At 43.3% G+C, this 22,955-nt stretch overlaps 1 non-coding gene across 1 annotated transcript; it reads right to left on the bottom strand.

Moving 5' to 3' along the window:
* Nucleotides 1-17,252: 17,252 nt before the first annotated feature.
* On the bottom strand, nt 17,253-17,324 carry trnaq-cug (transfer RNA glutamine (anticodon CUG)). The gene has a single exon. It is a non-coding gene; the product is annotated as a tRNA-Gln (tRNA).
* Between the last annotated feature and the right edge of the window lie 5,631 nt (nt 17,325-22,955).

Here is a 22,955-nt window from a genome sequence, read left to right as displayed (position 1 = left end):
AATCACATTAGTTTGTATATTTATATTACACACAGAGCTGTTGTTTCAGTCACATTCATTTGTTATGTGTACAGTGGGTGCAGGAAGTATTCAGACCCCCTTAAATGTTTCACTTTGTTATATTGCAGCCATTTGCTAAAATCATTGAAGTTCATTTTTCCTCATTAATGTCCACACAGCTCCCCATACTGACAGAAACACACAGAGTTGTTGACATGTTTGCAGATGTATTAAAGACAAAGTGAAATATGACATGGTCCTAAGTATCAGAGCCTTTGCTGTGACTCTCATATAATGAACTCAGGTGCGTCCATTTCTTCTGATCGTCCTTCAGATGGTTCTACACCTTCATCTGAGTCCAGCTGTCTTTGATGATACTGATTGGACTTGATGAGGACAGACACACACCTGTCTGTATAAGACCTTACAGCTCACAGTGCAGGTCACATACTGGGTGATGACGTCCTCCTGCAGGTGTTACTGTGGAACAACTGCTCTGGATTGGGATGAGTCTGAATAGAACTTTGTTAGCTTTGTAAAGCTGTGTGGTAGTTAGAGAGGAACTGAAAAGAGTCAACAACAAGGAGTTGGTCTCCAATGGAATAAAGTTAACTAGCAGATTTTGATATGGGATAACCAGGCCTAACCGATGACCGATCCATCCCTGGGTCCAGACACAGATTAAAATCTCCCCCCATAATGAGCAGGTGTGAATTTAAACAAGGGATCAATTTAATGATGCGGGAGAAAAACTGTGGGTCATCAAAATTTGGAGCATATATATATATATATTAGCTAAAATAACTTTGAGATTAAAGAGTTTGCCAGTCACAATAACATAACGGCCATTTGAGTCGGCTAGTGTTGTAGAAGGCATGAAAGAAACATCCTTATGTATCAATATTGCAACACCCCGAGCTTTCCCTTGAAAGTTTGAGTGAAATAGCTGACCCACCCACCCACATTTAAGACGAGCATTATCCAAACTCCTGAGATGTGTTTCTTGGATAAAAGCAATTCCTGCACCCAAATGTTTCAGATGAGTAACTTTTTCCTCTTAACAGGATGGTTAAAATCATAAAACAAATAAGTCTGTCAAATATAAAGTTCTAGGACAGAAATAGTAAGCCCAAATTAAATCTGTCTTCAGCCCTGAAGGTCAGCAATGACGAGCCTTTGACCTGCCAGGAGCAGATCTTGTCAGGATCTTCAAGGGTGTTGATGAGATTGTCCCAATCAGTGTGTGGAACACTCATCTGTTGGAAACAGTGAAGCCACTCATCTACCATGGCTGACCTGTACTCTCGCTGAAATAAAATACAAAGAAATGCTGCTGTGGCCATCACAAATATATTCAATTATGCAGGCACATGGACAGAGACAAAGGCATACATTGAAATATGCACATATACTGTAGAGAAACATTTTAAATATGCCACACTAAGGTACAACAAACTTACAATAAAGGGTCCCAGGTATACTATGTATCCAGCAGATAGAAGCATATCACCTGCTACATTATTGGCCATGTTATCCACATGTTGGACTGTTTCCTCCCAACGCACTTCCCAACGCAGATCATCATGATGAAAAAATTCAATAATTGTATGACTTGTATAAAGTTATTGTGTAGAGTATTTAGAGTAGATGTTTGTACCCTGACTGCTATTAGGTACCAGGATGAGATGCCAGGGAGGTCCTAAGCCCACATGGAGGCCACACACACTGAGCCTCATTTTGACATTGACAATTTCCACTCAAGTTGGATCAGCCTGTGATGTGATTTTTTTCACTTTTATTTTGTGTATGGTTCCAAATCCAGATCTCCATAGATGAATAATTTTGATTTACATTGATCATTCTTATGTTATTTTGTTGTCAACATATTCTACTTGAATGAAGATTTTCACCTGGAATATTTCATTCATTAAGATCTAGGAGGTGTTATTTTAGTGTTCCCTTTATGTTTTTGAGCAGTACTAACCTTGTTAACATTTTACACATACATTACATTTAACTGGTTTACGTTTATAGAATGTACTTCACTGTAAACAGCGTACCACTATGTGTATACAGTATCTGTGTAGTTTCATTTTTTTCTGCTACTGTGTGTCGTGTTCCTGAATCCTTATCAAATTTCATCGCTCTTTCTGACCTTGTCTGCTCGGTCGAGGCGCGCCTCACACAGTTGATACTTGCTGTCAAGCTCTTTCTTCTTAGCCAAACTGTCCTGGTACTTGGCCTGCAAATCAGCAATAGCCCCCTCCAAATCTGCCAGCTTTTTTCTGTCATCATCCAGAATGCGCTGGGTTTCTGCTAATTCCTTCTGAGCCTTCTGGAGTGCTTGCTGGAAGAAAATTTACATTTTAATGATTAAATAAAGAATACTGAGGTACGGCTGGGTAAATGGGATGATGGCTCAAGTGTGTATTGTAGATTTTTTTACCTGTTTATGTTTCAGATGAATAAGAGCCTTTTTCCTCTTAACAGGATGGTTCAGACCCTTAACATTCCAGGTAACAGTATTTAAGGGGCTTACCATAATAACTGAATCAATAATGAAAATGAGAGAAACTCAGTGATCAACATGTAACATTATATTAAACCAATCAAATTATCCTGGCTGGAGGAATGGAAAAAAAATATACATACAAAGCTCGGCTCTTTAGCAGAAACAGTGAGATACAGAACCGCCCTCCCAAACCCCAGGTGAAACTAGCTGCCAAAATATACAGCACACCTCCCTTATCTAACTGTAACACTTCCATATTGTTACCTACCTAAATACCCACTCCCTTCCCGCTGAACAAATACGGGTACAAAATAACCCACCACACAGGTAAACCACCACTGCGGAGTTACAGTGAAATTTGGACGTAAACCTTCGCCATCACGTAATAAACGTTATTAAAAAAAGAAAGAAAGAGACTAACGCGCTAAGCATAAACAGTCCAGATACTCCCTGAAGCTGTAGCGGTTACATGAGATTACGCTTGACATTCAGAGAGAGTCTTTAAAGTCTTTAATAAACTTTTCAGCCTCTGCCACGGAGTTCAATGCCACCCGAGTACCATCAGGTTTGACAATACTGAACCGCGCAGGAAACAGCAGTGAAGGCTTTAGTCCCATCTTGTACAAAGTAGCCATTATGGACCTGTATTCCCTTCTTTGAGTAACACTTCTGGGCTGTAGTCTTCATAGATCCTAAACGGGTTAGACTGGTACTTCAGCTCGCCCCTTTACTTGCCTCCCGCACCACCACTTCTTTGTTTTGGTACCGATGAAAGCAAATGATGACAGGCCGAGCTCGGGGGCCGGGTTTGGGGGCAAGGCTACGGTGTGCACGGTCCAGTTCCGGTGCAGAAGGGAAAATGTCCTTTCCAAAAACCTCCTGTAATAGCTGGCAAAAAAGGCCGTAGGTTGTGGACCCTCAATCCCCTCAGGCAGACCAACGAGACGGACATTCCTCCTATTCCTCCCCTCAAGCTGGGTTAGTTTAGCCTTCAATTTGTCATTTTCAGCCTTTAGCCCCTCACAACAGTTTTCAACCTTTTCCAAACGTAGCTGGAACAGGTCGGCATTTTCTTCGAGTGAAACCAGGCGCTGGCCATGACCAGCACCCATGATGAGCTTCCCTGTGTTCGGCTAGCGATGCTACCAAGTCAGCTTTGAGTCAGGAGGTATACTTATGTATACATACTGTATATAAAAACAGATGGTCTGACGAGAAGAAAAGTAAGCCGGTGGGTTATAAAGGTAGTCAAAAATGTCCGCCAAACCGGAAGCCCCCTCAAAATCATATCTTTGGTCATGTTAACCTAGATTTGATTTCTGACTTTAGTAGGCCAATTCCATGTTTTAGACAAGGTCAATGCTAATTGATAAAGCAATTCTGTAACAAAACAACTTTCCAGCTCAATCAAATGATAAAATGAACTTACCTCTGAATCGCTGGGCCTCTTCCTCTGTCACATTTAATCCACGTTCCTGAAGCTTTTGAAGGAGCTCCTCTGTAGAGAGCGCCAACTCGAATTTGAGCATGAACTGGTGAGGGCGATTAAGACCTCTCGTTGGTGCGCGTGCATATGCTGCTGCATAAGGAACGTGCTTGTGTGAGCCGTTATTGGTCACATGGTCATTGGTCACATCATTGTGATTCAACCCTCTAATATTATTTCAAGGATACATTTTTGAAATTGGGCTTTTTACTGTAAAATTTTAATAGGTTCTGTAGCTGGGTTCAGCTTAAATATTAGTAATGTGTGATACCACTGATTTTCTTTATTTTATTTTTGTGTGACTAAATTTTGTCCAACCACATCAGCTACATTTTGGAAATTAGGATTAATATTGGAAATTTGGGATTAAAAATAAGAGTGTGAACAAACTAAATTTCCCAGTTCTGGTGCACAAACCATACAGTCCCCCAACTGTCACTGACAGCTTCACCTTGTCATTGTACCCCTGTTTGTGGAAAAAATGGTACAGATGTCGACCATTGATCATTTTGGATCTTAAATGTACCATTTTGACACAAAAAGGGTACATTTAAGTACCATGGGGATCAGCTTGGAACCTGTGAGGGTAAATCATCGGCAGTTGTACCTTAGGGAACAAAAATGGACCTCAGTTGTACCCTTTTTTCTGACAGTGTACAGGCAGACCAGAAACCCTCTCACCAAGGAAATCAAGGTGGCAAAAGGGAATTCTCAGAAGAGTTGAAAAACAGCTTTTCTGCTAATGACCATGCATCAGTGTGGAGATCACAAACCACAGGAGACGACCTCCCCCACTGCTGGCGACCTCAAGACTTTCTACTGCAGGTTTGAGAGGGACCACTTCACACCCCTAACCTGTACCACAATGACCACTCGGCAGCACCCCATCAGGGACCACCATCCCATCACAACCACCAACACAACGAACCCTGCAGCATCTCCATCATAATGACCACCAGAACGACTCCACTCAGCAGCAGCAACCCCAACAGCCATCAGTGCCTCCTCAGTGGTTTCTATGGTAACCAAACAGAATCCCATTTAAAAGGTTACAATTCCACCCCTGTTTCTTCAGTGACCAATGAAAATACAAAACCATAATTAATTCACTGAAGAGAGAACAGGAAGGCCTTTCTGTGATCTGAATTTGATCTGAATCACAGTGAAATGATGATCCTGGAAACTAAACAAACAGCCAAAATAAAGTGTCCAGAGAAAGTCCAACATAATAATCCAAAATACAGGCTGCTATGTCAAAAACATTCTCACATGATATAGTTATATAAATGCATCAGCAAAACACTGCAAAAAGATCAGCAAGAACAAAGAACAGAGGGCCAAAAGGAACAAACTCAGCAGAGGCTGCAGGAGGACTTCTCTGGCCTCCAGAGCTCAGCTCTGGTCCTCTGGTTCCAGCCTTGGTCCTCCACTCACTGTGATCCTTTGTTGTACCAGGTGTAAGATTAAGATTGAGATTAAGAAACCTTTATTAGTCCCACAATGGGGAAATTGCATTTTTGCAACGGCATACAGACTACCAATAAAAAGATATATACATTATAAACAGTTTACATATTAACAGTTATTGCACAGGTGAGTGGAGGTAGAAGTGGTTTATAAACTGTACATAGTGCAACTAAATAAATAACAGTAAAATAAAAGCACACTGTGGTGTGTGAGTATTGCACCTATCAGAAGTGTTTATTATAGAGTCTGACAGCAGCAGGAAGGAAAGACCTTTTGTATCTCTCCTTCACACACCGAGGGTGGAGCAGTCTGCCACTGAAGCTGCTCTGCAGGGCTGACAGGGTGTCCTGCAGGGGGTGGGACTCATTGTCTAGCATGGATGTCAGTTTTGCCAGGACCCTCCTGTGTAGTTTTGGTGGCTACACATGTGTTCAGAAACTGTTCTGTTGTAGCAGCTGAGCTTTACTCCAATCCACCGTCACCACAAACACTTCCCCCTCTCTGTTCTTCTTCTTCCTCTGCCTCTTCTTCTTCTTCTGTGGTGTTTTCTGGCAGCTGACATCCACACAGTGACATTTCTGCCTCCTCCTGTCTTCAGTCAGACTGTTTCTCTCACAGTCTGTAGAGAGAAGCTGACATTGTTGCACTGATTAACCTCAACCACACACACCTGTGTGAGCCGCACCATCATTCTAACAGTTCCATTGTTACACTGAGTGACAGCAAAGCAGTGAGCCCCCTGCTGGTGATCAGCTGCATGTACCAGAAGCAGACATACCGTCACATATCATCACTGCACATGTTTTTGGCTACATGTCTGGAAATGAGAGGAGACAGAACATTATCATACATGTTGCATAAGTGAAGTCACATGACATGCACCACTGTAAATAAAGGAAATCACATATTTTTAAGACACTTAGAGCATAGAGCCCAAGAAATAATATAATCTAAAGCTCACAAACACAAGACGAACAGAACAGAACAGAACAAATACTTTATTTATCCCAAACTGGGAAATGTTTTCTATTGCAGCAGCAATGTACAGGGTCAGTATCATCCTATCTGGTGGTAAAAGTCTTTCTCCCCGTCGGGGAATCGAACCCCGGTCTTCCGCGTGACAGGTGGAGATACTATCCACTATACTAACGAGGAATGCTGACAACCACCATCTGTCATAGCAGCAGCCACCTGGTGCGGTCATGTGTCAGCTGGGGTGTGACAGAGTGGCTACGTCAGTAACTGTGGGCAGACTGCAGGTGTGTGTGCACCCAGACACACACAGGTCCCAGCTGAGAGCAGCCGGACCTTCCTGTCCTCCTGTCCATCGCTGTCCAAGGTGAACCGACACCACCAGACCACAGGGCCATTATTTATTTAGCAGGAAAGAAGAAGATGCTCTGCAGCATTCAGGTGTGTTAACACAGTGCAGAGAGAGGAAGACATGAACAATGGTGTCAGAGCAGCAGCTGTTGCTGCATCAACCTGGAAATCAAACTGTTTATATATATGCACAAACTGTACGTTCACATGACATGCACACTGTAAATAAAAAGGAAAACCACATATTTTAAGACTCTTAGAACACAGACAGAAGTATGAATTATATATGGATACAATCAAAAATAATTGAATGCAAATAAATGATTTTTTGAAATTTAAATTAAAACCTAAACCCTACCCGGCTTTACTGGGGTATAAAGGAAACACTGAATCAATGTAAAAGTCAGCCACACTTGTGTGAAACCAGCCTGTCCAGTTAGGATCAACACTGATTGTGGATCAGTTTCAGCTGCTGTTGTGCAAATGGAACAGACAACAGGTGGAAATGAGAGGCAGTTATCAAGACAGCCCCTATAAAGGAGAGGTTCTTCTTCTCAGGAGGGTCACACCCTAATACAAGACCACTTCCTGTTATGCAACAAATACACTTTATGATTCAATGTTGAGCTAATGCCACAGCCACAAAAAGACATTTCTCCCAGCTGCTAGGCAGCAAGCCTTATCTAGACATGGAGGACAGTCTCCTCATGGAGGACAGTCTCCTCATGGAGGACAGTCTCCTCATGAAGGACAGTCTCCTCATGGAGGACAGTGATATGCAAAGTGTTCAATCTTTGTTGACACAATTAGAAGAAATCTTTGTTCATATCTTTACCAATGTCAAATTAAGAAGAACATGTGCCGGGTTCAAATCCCGGATGAGCCCTGATGTTTAACTTTATTCCATTGGAGACCAACTCCTTGTTGTTGACTCTTTTCAGTTCCTCTCTAACTACCACACAGCTTTACAAAGCTAACGAAGTTCTATTCAGACTCATCCCAATCCAGAGCAGTTGTTCCACAGTAACACCTACAGGAGGACGTCATCACCCAGTATGTGACCTGCACTGTGAGCTGTAAGGTCTTATACAGACAGGTGTGTGTCTTTCCCAAGCGGCAACCTTCGGGGCTCAAAGTTAAAGCCCATGCCCAAGTGTCAAAACTTGTAATTCACGCTGCAACAGCTGGGGGTTGGCTCCAAAAGCGAGTAATTTCCCATAGACTCCCATGTTAAAATGGCCCACTTCACAGCAGAAATTAACATGTTTACGGCCCAGTCTGGTCTCAGATGATAGGTTCTCTTCTAGTGTCAATTGTAGGGGGGTGAATTTTTTTACAACTCACTCTTTTCAATTGTATTCGGACTTACGCATAATTATGGGCGTTGCCGCTTGAGTGACAGGCAGTTGCCGTATCACAGCGTGAGTTTCCTGCTCCCACGATCGCCCGCCCCCCTAAACCCCGCTCGTGCTCCCCCTCTTTGTCCATATGTGAGAGTTTTGGCGGTCAGCACGTCCCGGAACCTCCCACCGAGCCTCAGAACGGCTCTTCAGAAACGGGTGACGTCACGGAAGCTCTGTCCATAGTTTTTACTGTCAATGGTCTTTCCTCATCAAGTCCAATCAGTATCACCAAAGACAGCTGGACTCAGATGAAGGTGTAGAACCATCTGAAGGACGATCAGAAGAAATGGACGCACCTGAGTTCAATATATGAGAGTCACAGCAAAGGCTCTGATACTTAGGACCATGTCATATTTCACTTTTTCTTTTTAATACATCTGCAAACATGTCAACAACTCTGTGTGTTTCTGTCAGTATGGGGAGCTGTGTGGACATTAATGAGGAAAAATGAACTTCAATGATTTTAGCAAATGGCTGCAATATAACAAAGTGAAACTTTTAAGGGGGTCTGAATACTTCCTGCACCCACTGTACACATTAAAAGACAGTGATGATCTAAACAGGAACAGTTGAAGCACAGCTTGCAGAACCTGTATCTCTGATGTCTTCCGGATGAATCTACAATGTAGAAAGTCATAAAAACAAAGACAAACCACTGAGTGACTTTTGACTGGTACATTTAAAATGTCATCATATGTCCTAACCAGCAGGGGGAGCACTGATCATAAACTCTCTGTCTCACATGTTATTGTCATGTGTTTTTATGGAAGATGATGCTGACTGTTGTTTTCTTGCTTCTCTCTGTAAACAGCTTGTAAACAGCAGCTTCCCTGAGGGGAAACTCAGCTAATAAATGATGCTGTAACCTCTGGGACTTGATCTGCTGGGTGAGAGTCGACTACATTATCCAATCATCCTCATCCATCCAGCTACACCCTCCCTCTTAAAATGCAGGCTGGAGGATGGGGGCATCGATCCCGCTACCTCTCGCATGCTAAATTGCGCTTACTGCATCGCGCTAGTCGAGCCAAAGTAAGCCCAAAGTAAGCCCACATTAGCCAATCACGTTCCTTTCCCTGGGCTTACTTTTGACCAACCAATCGCGTTCCTTCACTGTGGCTTACTTTTGACCCTTCCTCGTGAAAACGGTAAGATGAAGTTTACTTCACCTTATTTAATTTACTATAAATCGGCCATTGTCTGTTCAGATACAGTCTGTACCTTAAGAAAACAAAACAGGCAGACATAGCGATATAGCGATTGGACATTATATAGCACACGTTTTCTTCGACGTACCCGTCAACCTCTAAATACCGACCAAAAAATGTCACTACCATTGATCGCTATCGCTATCATGGCCACCCGCTAACAGGCTATACGTGCAATTGATTCTCTGTAAACTGGTAGATATTGCTCTATTGTTCGTTTTATGTAATGTACACATAACGTACTAATATGCATGTAATACCTTGTAATGGTGTAAACCGCTTTTTGTAGATGTAAAGTAGCCTACATGTAGGCTAATCCAGGAGGTCATTCACTATCTCTATAAACTATAAACGTAGGATATTGATCAGTTCAGAAATTCGAGTTTTAACATTAATATAGTAAAGTTAAGGATTCAGACATTGGGGTTTTCAAAATACATCAGAATAAATCAAAATAGAATACTTTTTACTCTTACAAATTAAGTTATGTTATGTTATGATGTTAAAATGGTTTGTTTTCAGGTGGGTGTTTTATTACAATCCCTCCCCTTTAACAACTTACCTCTACAAATATTTAAATAAAGGTACAATACAATAGCTCAATGAAAATAACATGGTTTTGCTTTGTAGGAGACACAGTAGTACACATTATCATAGTAGTGTGAATTACTTTATCAATCCCTGTGGGGAAATGAAGTAGCTTGTTAAATGATCACACTCTAAAAGTACAGGTATCTTTCAGCGGTAATAGTGTTGTTCTGATTTTCATTTCAGAAAATGTATGCTTATCCGGTTTTTAAGCGGCAGTCGGCCACATCACAGCGTCTCCTCATGGCGCCATCAGAGGAGGCGATGCGAACGCAAAATGTGGAATCTGGAAGGGCCAAACCTGAAGAGGAAGTGCTGGCGGAGGCCAGAACTTTTGTGAGTGTAAACGGTGGAGACCCCAGTGACCAGTTTTTGGTGCTTGCTCACTGCAAGCTCCAGTTTGGGAAGTACCAGGGCCAGCGATTTAGATGGCTCCTGGAAAACTCTCTGGGGTATGCATTGTATTTGATGGACAGCATATCTAAAGAGACGATGCAGGCAAACCCCCTGTCACAAAATAAGCAGCTGTTCATTCAGTACACATCTCTTATTAGAGAGATGGCAGAGGAACTGGAGAAGTTTAAAAGAAAGCAGCAATTGCAAGCAGAAGCCCGGGAAACTGGAGACCAGGGATGTTTGATGGTAGAGTTTGGAGACTTCAAGGGCCGGTCCATGAAGGACGTCTATGAAGACCAGAGCAAGGAGGCCCAGGCTCTCATCAAGTACCTGATCAAGGCAGATGCCAGGCCCAAAACCAACATGGCTATTTTCAAGACATACGTCTTGAAAAGAAGGGCTTCTGCTGGAGCATGTCAGCCTGCACCTACACCTGCAGCCTCCAGTGCCTCTGCACCTACCCCTGCAGCCTCCAGTGCCTCTGCACCTACACCTGCAGCCTCCCACATGTCTGCTCCTTCACCTGCTGCCATCCAAACTGGTGTGTGGAAGACTGGCACTGTGAAAGCACTGTTGGCGCGTGGCAAACATTTGTCTCCTTCACAGCTGGCTAAAAAACTGATGTCACCAGTTAAACCCTGTGAGTGTAACTGTGCAACATGTACTGTATATGTATTCAGTTATCATTATGACAGACTACACAGACTTATCCACTTGCTGTTTCCAGCCCCAGTACCGCAGTGCACTCTGCCAACAGAACCCCCAGCCAAACATTTGGCACAAAGGCAGCTCTTCCCTACTGGTAAGTAACATCATACATTGTTTGTCCTTGTGTCTTGTCAACAGTAATAATTTTATTAACCTATTAATAAATGCTAATAACATTTTTTATTTGTGCTGCAGGCACTTCTGTTGCCCCTTCTGGATGATGATGATGATGATGAGGAGCTGGTATCTGCAGTGTCACAATATGAAGCACAGCAGAATACAGGTGTGGCATACGACACAAATGCAAATATTATGAAAATGTTTAGTGAAAACACACTGTGAAGTATTATTTTTGAGGAATAAAAAATCACTGTTTTTTCAAATATTTTTGTTTACAGTACAGGATTATGTCGCATCAAGCTTCAAGCGGGATGCATTCTTTGAGTGCACCTCTTCAAAACCTCAAGGGTATCCAAAGGTGTTGGTGTTTTCATTTGTGTTTCCCATTGAGAAACAATCATTGGATAACATTTTCACTAACATCACTTGCTTTTCTCACTCACTATCTGTCTAATCCCCTGAACAGGACGGAGGAGATTAATTTTTTTAATGATCACAGTCTGTTTTTCATCACTGCAACTGTGTGCACGCTTCATGTCTGTGGGCATCACTACTTTATACTAAATTCATCACAACTTATTTTTTTGCTCTATTCCATCTAATCCTTTTCAAATACAGCTCTGGAAAAAATAAGAAACCACAGTGGTCTCTTATTTTTTTATGTCTAACTATTAATTATAATCATAATCTATTAATGCTTGTCCAAATGTATGCTGTGCAGGCAGATTGTGGACTGCGATCAAATACAACAGTCATCCTTATATTATTTTTTTCTGCATTTCTCCTTCAAAAGCTCCAGCCATTGCTCATTCAGAGGCCCGTGCTGGTCCGCCTCTAGTGGTAAAAATACCAGACCCTCCACATCATCAGCCACCTACTGAGCTCCCTCGTCACTGGAAGGATCAGCTTCCACCTTTCCAGCAGGAGTGGATCCGCAAGACCCTCTTCAAGGCCAACCTACACACTGGCAAGCCAGAGCTAGTGCCCCAGCTGAAGCTTTGGTGGCATCCTCCTCAGCCCCCTCTCATTCACAGTCAGCTGCCCGCCTCACCTGACCTCTTCTTCTGTCGGCCCCTTTTTTTATGGATGCCGCTGAAGATGTGGCAGTTCCCTCTTGTCTGTGTTCGCCCAGACTGTGGTAAACACAGACTAACAGCGGCAGGACTGTATCGTACTGTGCGCAAGGTCTTAGACATCGACGGGTGGTATGACCTTGCAACAGAGTACTTGGAGTGCAAACGCTGCACAAAAAAGTATCCAGCCTGGTCCGAAGACATCTTAGGACAACTGGATATGGGCCACCGCAGTCAGTTTCCCGCTTTATTGACATACAGGTAAGTCATAATTAAGATCAAACATTATTAGGTGCTTTGATTTGTGTTATTGTTTAACCAAAAACTGCATTTGTGTTATTACACTGATCTTTCATTAGATACTCATGTGACAACCGGGTGGTGAGGATGATGAGGGAGAGGACATTGGGCAACAGTGTGACTCAGCTTCACAAGAAGTTGATGGAGCAACATGGTGAGGCATGGTCGCAGCGTGTACTGCAGTACCTCACTGCCTGTGAGCCATTTGCAAAGTCCTCCCTTGTGCAGCCTCCTGTGTTCCCTGAGCCTCCTCCCTTACCTGCCATACCTAAACCTAAGTGGCTGTTAGCTGTATACTCCAGGGATGTTCTGGGGCGACTGCATGAGGTCAAGGCCAAAATTACATCTGTCTTTGTCTTTCAGCTGGCCTGATGAAGCGCTATCGGGAGGCAGGACAGATGCCCCCAAAAGTGATGTATGTGGACAGAGACTGCTGCAGTCAGCATGGCCAGTCTCGTGTTAAGGCCATGTTTTCAGAGTGGGATGACCTCGAAGTGCGCCTTGACATCTGGCATTTTATGCGCCGATTTGCTGCAGGTGTCACAACAGAGGCTCATCCACTCTATGGAGTCTTCATGGCACGTCTGTCCACATGCATCTTTGAATGGGATCCAGAGGATGTCGCTGCTCTTCGCCGTGCAAAGGAGGGGGAGCTAGCAGCAAAGAAGACCGGCCACCTCTCAGAAAAGGCACTCAGTGCTCGCATTACCCGGAGGGAGTTGGCACTGCACTGCCGCAGGAGGACCAGAGGGATGGAGGAGACCACCAGCCTGATTGGATCACTGATTGATCACTTTGACAGTGTGGATGGGAAGGACACTCTGGGAGTTCCTGTACTGGACCATGATCGGATCCAGCAAATATGGAAAGAACAGCAGAAACATGTACTGTGTATCCAAGACCCAGAGAACTTCCCACTCTACATTAAGAAGGGGACACTGAAGAAAGGTGGTGTGGAGCTGTGCTGCTACAGGTGTGCCCGTGGCTCTACCTCCCTGGAGTCTTTCCACCTCCACTTGAACCGCTTCATCCCAGGTATCCCATATGGATTACAGTGTCTCTTTAAGTATTATAAGCACTGTAACTGTTTCCATTACTTTAAAGTAATGTCACATTCTACAGTAATATTACAGTCCTTTTCTGATGTCAGAACAGATCTTATCTCACAAGAAACTAATTTAATTACTTTTCCTCATTAATTCTGGTTATAATGATGATTTTTCATGTATTTACATAACTCTATTGCATGTAACCTCATAGTACCTCAAATGTAGCACATATCTTGCGCGTGTGTGACCCTTTTTTTCTATTTTATTTAACCTTTAGGAACCAGTGCCAGTGATGCACATTTTCAGGCCTATCTCCTTGAAGGCTTGATGCGATGGAATGAAGATCGGATGGAAGAGGCTGTAAAAGGAGCCTCTTCCATCCGATCATATGGCAGTGCCCTGCGAGAGGCTGTGGACCAGCTCAGCCGAGTTGTGTTTGGGAAGCCCTGGGATGAGCGCTACCGCCCTCCTGGAGTATACACAGGCAAGAAATACTCATTTAACACCAATATAAATCATTTATTCATCAATCCACATTTTTGTATTTTGAAACATTATCTGTATAACCTTTTATGTTCTGGACAAAATATTAAGAACACTTTCTTTTTTGTTTTTTTCTTGTAGGTGAATTGCTGGGGGTGGAGTATCTGTACAGCCAGACAGGCAAAACATTGACTCCAGTGCTCCAGAACCCTGAAGAGGAGGACAGGTTGGTGGAGCAAATAAATGACGAGGACCTGCAAGATGAGGGATTTCAGGAGGAGATCATGGAGGACATCACAGTATCAGTGCTCTGTGAGGATGACCCCTGCCATGATCTTCAAAAGAGCCCCCCATCTTTGACAACCAGTCCTCAGGCCTCTGCTCCACCCCACCCATCCACGTCCAGTGATGGAGATGGACAGCATCCTGCCTCTGCCTCCTTAGTGCTGTCACAGCCGTCTGACATCTGTCAGGCTGCACTGGATCCTGGAAGCAGTCCATCAAACGAGCCTCAGGTAAGACATTTTAATGGCCTTTTAACTTTTGGTCAGCTTTTATTGCACATATATTAACATTAATCTGCATTTACTAGGGAGCAGTTATTGGCCCTGATGGTGTCACTGGGTGGGACAAGGTCCAGGAACTGGCTGGTTACCTTGTGGGTCTTCGTGAGGCTTCTTACCTCACTGAGCTGCAGGTGACAGAGGCCTTCCGGCTGTGGGCAGCGCTTCCTGATGGTGACAAACAACGGGTTAACTACCAGCCTCGACATCAGCCTCGACTGACACACGGCCGCTTTAAGGCACCAAAGCGATCTGGAGTCACCCCGGGTGTGGAGAGTGTAAAACGGTGTTTGATTGGCCATCCTGGGGGGCCAGCTCAGTGGCCTAGTACCAGCCGCTTAGTTGAGGCCATATGTGTAAAGCTGTGCGCTTTACACAGGTCAACAACCAAAAAGGCTGGAGTGAGCAACCCCAGGTGCTCACTCCAGCACCAGGCTGATGGAGGAAACCACGATCCAGCTCTTTGAGCTAAACCAGCGGACACTCATTCAGTGGTAGGCAGGGTACACTATTTGCCTCAAATGAAGTAAATACTTCTAAACACATATAATACAAATGATGTATTTTCAGGTTTCAACGGCGGCAGAAGAATCAGGAATTGAGTGTCCTTAATCAGGGACCGGCTCCATCTGCCTCAATTCCTGTGGCTCAAACCCGGCTTACTGCTCCGAGGGAACCACTGGATGAAGCACCAGTCACGTCAGGCCCAAGACACACATTGGTACTTCCACCAAATCAGGAAGGACAGGCTCCTCCTCTGCGGCCTGGTCGCCGGCGCATCAGGGAGCGCCCCATCACACCTGCGCCCACAGTACCTGGTCCCACAGCATCAGAAACTGCACAGCCTGTTTCAGCAGCTGGGTTAGGCACGTTAGTTCTGAACCCAAACATGACTGTGCCAGTGGTGATGGCAGCTTCTGGTACTGCAGCATCCGGTGCAGGCGCAGCTCCTCTTCTTCCTGTGTCTGCTGCTCCTCTTCCTACTGTGTCCCGTTTCACTCAGAGGAACAGGCGGCGGCGGGCTCTGGAGGAGGAGAGTGGAGTCCAAAAAAGGAAGTATGTGAGAAGGGTTACCTTCAACACATGCAGCAAATGTGGGCATCCTAAAACAGCAGAGTTTGGCCACAGTAGATATGGTAATGCCACATTTTGCTCGCGTTCATCCAGTGGAATGTCTCTGGATGAGTGGCTGCGCCAGCAAAAACATCCACAGTAAACACTGTACAATGTTTGGCCTGTATATATTGTATATAAGCAATTTTCTTATGTTTAAATCAACAAGCCTGTCTGTCTTTATGCAGTGCTGTTGAATGTTATTGTATAATTGTACATTGTGTAATATTTGACCTAATATTTGACCTGTATATGTTGTATATATTTTCACATGGGTGAATGGGCTGAATAGTATTTTATAGTCCTGTATGCAGTGTGTGTGTGTGTATTCACTTGTATTTGTTTTATATTTGTTCTGATAAATCATATAAACATTTAAGATTCACTCTGATCTTTATCAAAGAAGCTCCCACACAAAAACACGTTGACTGCTCATTGTTCATATTATTAAACCATAAACAGGTAAACATCACAAGTCATTGGACGGGGCATATAAACTAAAAAACATCTGTTGATATTGTAATATATTTAAACATATCTAAACTAAGCTAAATCAATCATTAATTATTTTACGCACGTTGTGGGATTTAAACACTCCAACAACTCTATACATTGTCGCACAGACTACGGGTTCGAGTCCAGCCCATGGCAGATGATTTGTTTCATATTTCACTTAAACTCCTTTATAATGAACAGGAATATTGCCTCAATACCGCTACACGAGACGTTTGTCCGCGCACAGCGGGGCTCCACATTTTTCTCAACTTTTTCCCTTGCGTGCGACAGCGAGAAAATCGGACCCCTTCTTATGCTAAGCGAGCGCTCTACCATTTGAGCTAATCCCCCTTGTACAAAGGGTCAATTGCAAGTCAATCAGGACTCACTGCACTACATGAAGTGTACTAGTGAAGTATTGGAAGCATCAGACTTTTAATCTGAGGGTCCAGGGTTCAAGTCCCTGTTTGGGCAGAACACTTTGTACTCCCTCTTGCTTGTACTCCCCTTCCCTCTCTGTTAATGTGCTTGGACAGAGCTCTGTGAACAGCCAGCCTCTTTGTGTCTTGCCCTCCTTGTGCAAGGTGTCAATGGTCGTCTTTTGGGCAACTGTCAAGTCAGCAGTCTTCCTGTGGTTGTGCAGCCTACAGAACTAGACTGAGACCATTTAAAGGCCTTTGCAGGTGTTTTGAGTTCATTATCTGGTTAGAGTGGATCCAGGTGTCTTCAATATTGAACCTTTTCACATATTCTCATTTCCTGACCTACTGAATGTGGGTTTTCATTGGTTGTCGTTATAACCATCAAAATTAAAAGAAATAAACACTTGAAAGTAGAATATCATCAAAAGGTTGATTTATTTCATTATTTCATTTAATGACTACAGCTGGAGCAATGCACAGACTGTGGACTTCTCCATAGACTGATCTGTGTAGATAGGACACCAGGATTACTGTCCAAACAAAAGGTTCCACTGAGATTTGAACTCAGATCGCTGGAGTCAGAGTCCAGAGTGCTAACCATTACACCATGGAACCTCGACTATGTGTAAACCTGCCTGGAAGAGAACCAGAGACATGTCTTGTCCACGAGTTTTTATGGCCTTAACCACTAGTCTTAAATTGGAATGTTTATGACACCATCAAGTGATGATCCTGTGTCAGGATGTTGAACAAGGTCACAGCTTTTGCCTTAAACATAAGCATCTTGTTTGAAGACAAACTTTGACAAACATTGAAGGCCAGTGTTTGGAGTAGTTGTTTGGTTTCTCCATTGTACAGATCAGAGCATGCCTCATTGCACTGGACTGCATATATCCAGGGGTGGACTGCATGTGTCCAGGGGTGGACTGCACATATCCAGGGGAAGCACTGCATATATCCAAGGGTGGCAGTAACAGTATTACAAATACTCAAGTTACTGTAATTAAGTAGTTTTTCTGGGTACTTGTACTTTATTTTTAAGCCAGTACTTTTACTTGTACTTAAGTACAAATGTAACAAAATAATGTACTTCGCTATTTTTAACATCACAATTCGTTACTGAGTACACTTATTATTTTGACTAATGACCGGCCTTTTCTTAACCAATAAAGATACCAGTTACAAACTGACCAACATGGCTGACATTTGACTGACTGACAGACAGTCCGTCCTATGACAGCCAGGTGCACGGTCACTGAAGGGGACATCTGATTGGACCCTTGGACCTGATATAAAAACCGCGTGGCACGAACGACGGTCAGACCCTCCTTCATCAGCTTATGAGGTAAGACGCGGTTTGCTCCTCCTGCTTGTTGTTAGCTTCCTAGCTTAACATGTTCATGCTGATAATGTTGCTACATGTTTAAACCTCTAACCCGGGGGTGATGGTGGGGGGGGGTGTTCTGGAGCCTATCCCAGCTAACTTCGGGTGAGAGGCGGGGTACACCCTGCACAGGTCACCAGTCCATCGCAGGGCAACACAGACAAACAACCATTCACACTCACACCTACAGGCAGTTTAGAGTGACCAATTAACCTAACTTGTCTTTAGAATGTGGAGGAAGCCTGAGTACCCGGAGAGAACCCACGCAGGCACAGGGAGAACATGCAAATTCCACACAAAATCGCCACCCCAGTCAGAATGGAACCAGGAACCTTCTTGCTGTCCTCTTGCAGTCCTCTGCGGCAGCACGGTGGTGCATCATGATGCATTTTGCAGACATGGGCCCCACATTTGGCACAGTAGCTCCACACTGGAATGCATGTCCTCAGGAAAACAAAAAGTTAAAGGTGCTTGTTGGAAGAATTCTACCTTAATTTGCTTTTTACTATTAATTAATTATAGTGTATGGTGATTAATCATTACTATCATAGTCCTGTGATCCTGTTTTATGATTGTGCTTGTGCCTATTCTAAGATGTGTGTATTCTGAGAAGTCGTGTCTGTCAGATAACAGAGGGTATAAGAAGGGAGCTGCTCTGAAAAGACCTTGAGCACTCCTACAGAGGCTGCTGTCTGTGTGTGTGACTGCTCCTTCCTGCAGGAATAAAAGCACTTGAGTGATGAACAGCTGATATTTCCTATCTGTTTTATTCCTAACATAAATTGGTCCTTCGAGCCGGATGCCAATACGCACTTCTCTGGCGGCTGCTTGATAGTGCACACTGACGAGGGTTCGCCTCCGCTAGAAGCAGGGAGCCGCTGGAGGAGGGAGAGCTGACGGGATCCTCATTTGAGGCTGCTCACTAGAGGCTGCTGATCATCCTGATCTCAGAGCAAAATGTGACAAATAGACACCTTTGTTCATTAGTGGGAGCATCACTTTGCAAGGGTGTAATAGCATGGACGGAGGGGGCATGTCCCCACCAATAATTTGATCACCTCCTGAACAATAACAGATTCTCATTGGATGCAGGAGGGGTTAAATTTCATTGGAATCTTAGGCCCCCACCAATGTCAAACGCAAATCTACACCCTTGTCACTTTACCATTTTTGGAACTCCAGTGAAATCTCCAGTTGCTGTCATCCATTTCCTCTGCTTGTTCTTCTTCCTCTTCCTCTTCCTCCTCTTGCTCTTCTTCTCCCTCTTCCTCCCCAGTGGTGCTGCCAAGGTCCTCCTCTGGACAATGGAAAATTCCTATGTGGATACTTCCTGGCTGTCAGAGGATGATGTGTTTTCATCAGTGGCCTTGGGGGACCTCAAAATGGCAGCAAGTGCCTCTTCAAAATTTAATCTCCTCTTCATGGTTGCGCGTGGTGGCATGACTGGCCAGATAAAACTGTACCATGTTCTTCTAGACTTCAAAGATGCACCTACATAAACATGGTGCACACATCCAATAGGAGAACGGACCCTCTGTATGATCTATCTTTTCATCATTTGAATTTACGTGCACGCACACATACACACAATATATTCTCAGCAACACTAACACCACTTGTTTATCAACAAACTTGATTGTTTTAGACTTTGATTTAACACACACACTCACACAAACACTCACATGCACAATATGATTCTCTATTGTCTCTTTTATATCAAGCTGAACACACCAAAACCATTTTTATGAAGTTCAGTTATTTTATTTCCTTGCATTTTGCAAAATTAGGTCTTTATAAAAACTGTGAGGGAGCTGTGCCCCCCCCCCCCCATTGTGTGTCATAACACCTAAAATGTGTTTTTTTTTTTTTTTTTTTTAAAGGAAAACGTTCAAAACTATAAGGGATATGTTGGGAAAACATAATAATATGTCAGGATTAGAGTATATCAAAGATTTGCTGATGTAATGGGAGTCAATTGGCCAAACGTGTACCTAAGGGTGCTGAACGTAACAAAAGTTTTTATCTCCCATTTTGTACAACTTGCGAAAATGGGGACAATTGATTTTTGTAAATAATCATAAAAAAATATCCCTGGCCAAGTTTTGTACATTTAGCCTTTAAACTGACAGAGATATTGAGAACCAAAATACAAAAAAAAGCAAAATGTACACGTTTTGGCTCTAGGATGCCCAGAGGGTTAAACCCTTCTGGAAATGGTAAAAGCATTTTTGTAACTTCTATACAGATCCACAGTTTACTAAACATCGCAGATTGACACTAAGAGGCAAGAGATGGTGTAAACTAGCACACAGAAAGATGTTTTATATAGGCTACTATGAATGAGCTGAGACACTCCATAAATCATGTGTACAGGTGTACCTGAAGGGGCAGATGAAAGCTACAGACAGCAGGTCATCAGCTCTAACAGAAGAGACGACTCAACAAAAAGGCACGAGACGTCGTACAATATGTGGTCTTAATAATACAGTTACATTGTTCTAAGTGTTTTGTTGTTGGATTTCTGTTACCACCCCCATGTACGTTGGTATCAGACGGTCAACTGTGCAGTTGCAAGAGTGATCTTGGTGAACCCAGAAAGTCAGCGCTGTGATTTCTTCTCTGACAGAGTCATCTACAGGTCTGTCAGGACCAGACCACCAGTGTTTGCTCACTCACTTTCATCACATCCAACATTCAGTGGAACTTTCTGTCCAGAGCATTTTACACTGGTGGTAGTGGGTACATGTTCGGCATGCCAGTCTGTAAATTAGACAAACAAATGGTGTCACACAGTTCCGGGTTACAGTTTAATGTAAAGGGCATCTCATTCAGTCACTTTCCTTTGGTGCTACTGTGATTGTTCTGTATTCTGTCGTTTCTGAATAATACAGCTGTCTCATAATTGGATTTAAAGGAAATCTACATTTAATTTGTGATTACATTATCATGAAATTTGATTGGCCTAACATTATACTAATTTAGCAAAGATATCTTTACTCTGCTGCAGTTACATTCATTCATGTCAGGGAACAAACTTCTTTGTTTGCACAGACTCAATATACCCGCCCTCATTTGTGTCAGATTTTCATTGTATACATTACATAACAGTAGAATAAAGCTTGCCCATCTGATTCCTAAGACCTTCTATCAGCAGCAAATATGTAACTTGGTTGTTGGTGCATTTCTTGACTGTCAGTATACATGATTCCTTGTGGTTGCTCACCTGTGGGAAGCTTCCAAGGAATTATAGTGGTTTATTGGTTCACCCTGACAAAGAATGAGGAGGGATATAGGGGAAGATTATAGAGTTTGAGAGATGATCATGAAACAATGTAGAATATTAATGTTGGTATGGAGGAAACTTGGAGTGTGTTGATGCCCTCTTTTTGTTCTGCAGTGGCAGAGTGAATGGTCGTCAGTACAGAGCCGACCTGGAGCTTTACCAGAATATTGTTGCTGAACAGTGCTGCTGGGAAATGAAGTCCAACGAACCCGTTCTCAAACTAGTCAAACAGCAGCAGGGACACTGGGAAAGACTTGTCAGGACTAAGGTACTCAACTTGTGTTCAGTCTACAGCAGAAATATAGAATTTTTCCACATCGTCTTTTGATTGATTTCAAAGGTGATTTATCTTTCTAGAGTATTTTTGTGAAAATGTTACTTTTGAATTATTAGTCAGTTGGAAAAAATATTCTCCCTTGCTGTCAAAGTAAATAGTGGCCAGTATAGAGTAAGTAATAAGAGTAATCAGAGTAAGTAATTCTCACGAAATACTAAGTGGTATCAAGAAGTATGAAAAAAAACATAAAATAAATAACATAAAAAAAACTATGAAACCTGTAGTAATATACAAATGGTCCACCAGAGGGAGCCAGCGCGAGTGCTGGCTCCCTCTATATATATATATATATATATACACTCAACAAAAATATAAACGCAACACTTTTGTTTTTGCTCCCATGTTTCATGAGATGGACTTGAAGATCTAAACTTCATTCCAGATACACAATATTACCATTCCTCTCAAACATTGTTCACAAATCTGTCTAAATGTGTGATAGTGAGCACTTCTGCTTTGCTGAGATAATCCATCCCACCTCACAGGTGTGCCACATCAAGATGCTGATCTGACATCATGATTAGTGCACAGGTGTACCTCAAACTGCCCACAATAAAAGGCCACCCTGAAATGTGCAGTTTTGTCTCACAGCAAAATGCCACAGATGCCACAAGCATTGAGGGAGCGTGCAATTGGCATGCTGACAGCAGGAATGTCAACCAGATCTGTTGCTCGTGCATTGAATGTTCATTTCTCCACCATAAGCCGTCTCCAAAGGCGTTTCAGAGAATATGGCAGTACATCCAACCGGCCTCACAACCGCAGACCACGAGTAACCACACCAGCCCAGGACCTCCGCATCCAGCAGGTTCACCTCTGAGATCGTCTGAGACCAGCCACTCAGACAGCTGCTGAAACAATTGGTTTGCATAACCAAACAATTTCTGCACAAACTGTCAGAAACCGTCTCAGGGAAGCTCACATTCGATGGCGTCTAGCACGTTGGAGCATCACCTCATGTTTCAGCAAGATAATGCACGGCCCCATGTTGCAAGGATCTGTACACAATTCTTGGAAGCTGAAAATGTCCCAGTTCTTGCATGGCCAGCATACTCACCGGACATGTCACCCATTGAACATGTTTGGGATGTGCTTGACCGGCGTATACGACAGCGTGCACCAGTTCCCACTAATATCCAGCAACTTCGCACAGCCATTGAAGAGGAGTGGACCAACATTCCACAGGCCACAATAGACAATCTGATAAACTCTATGCGAAGAAGATGTGTTGCACTGCATGAG

The sequence above is a fragment of the Parambassis ranga genome, unplaced genomic scaffold, assembly GCF_900634625.1.
Source record: "Parambassis ranga unplaced genomic scaffold, fParRan2.1 scaffold_21_arrow_ctg1, whole genome shotgun sequence".
NCBI classification, from domain to species: Eukaryota; Metazoa; Chordata; class Actinopteri; family Ambassidae; genus Parambassis; species Parambassis ranga.
The sequence above is the reverse complement of the archived record's forward strand: the minus strand, read 5'-3'. Positions and strand labels throughout refer to the sequence as shown.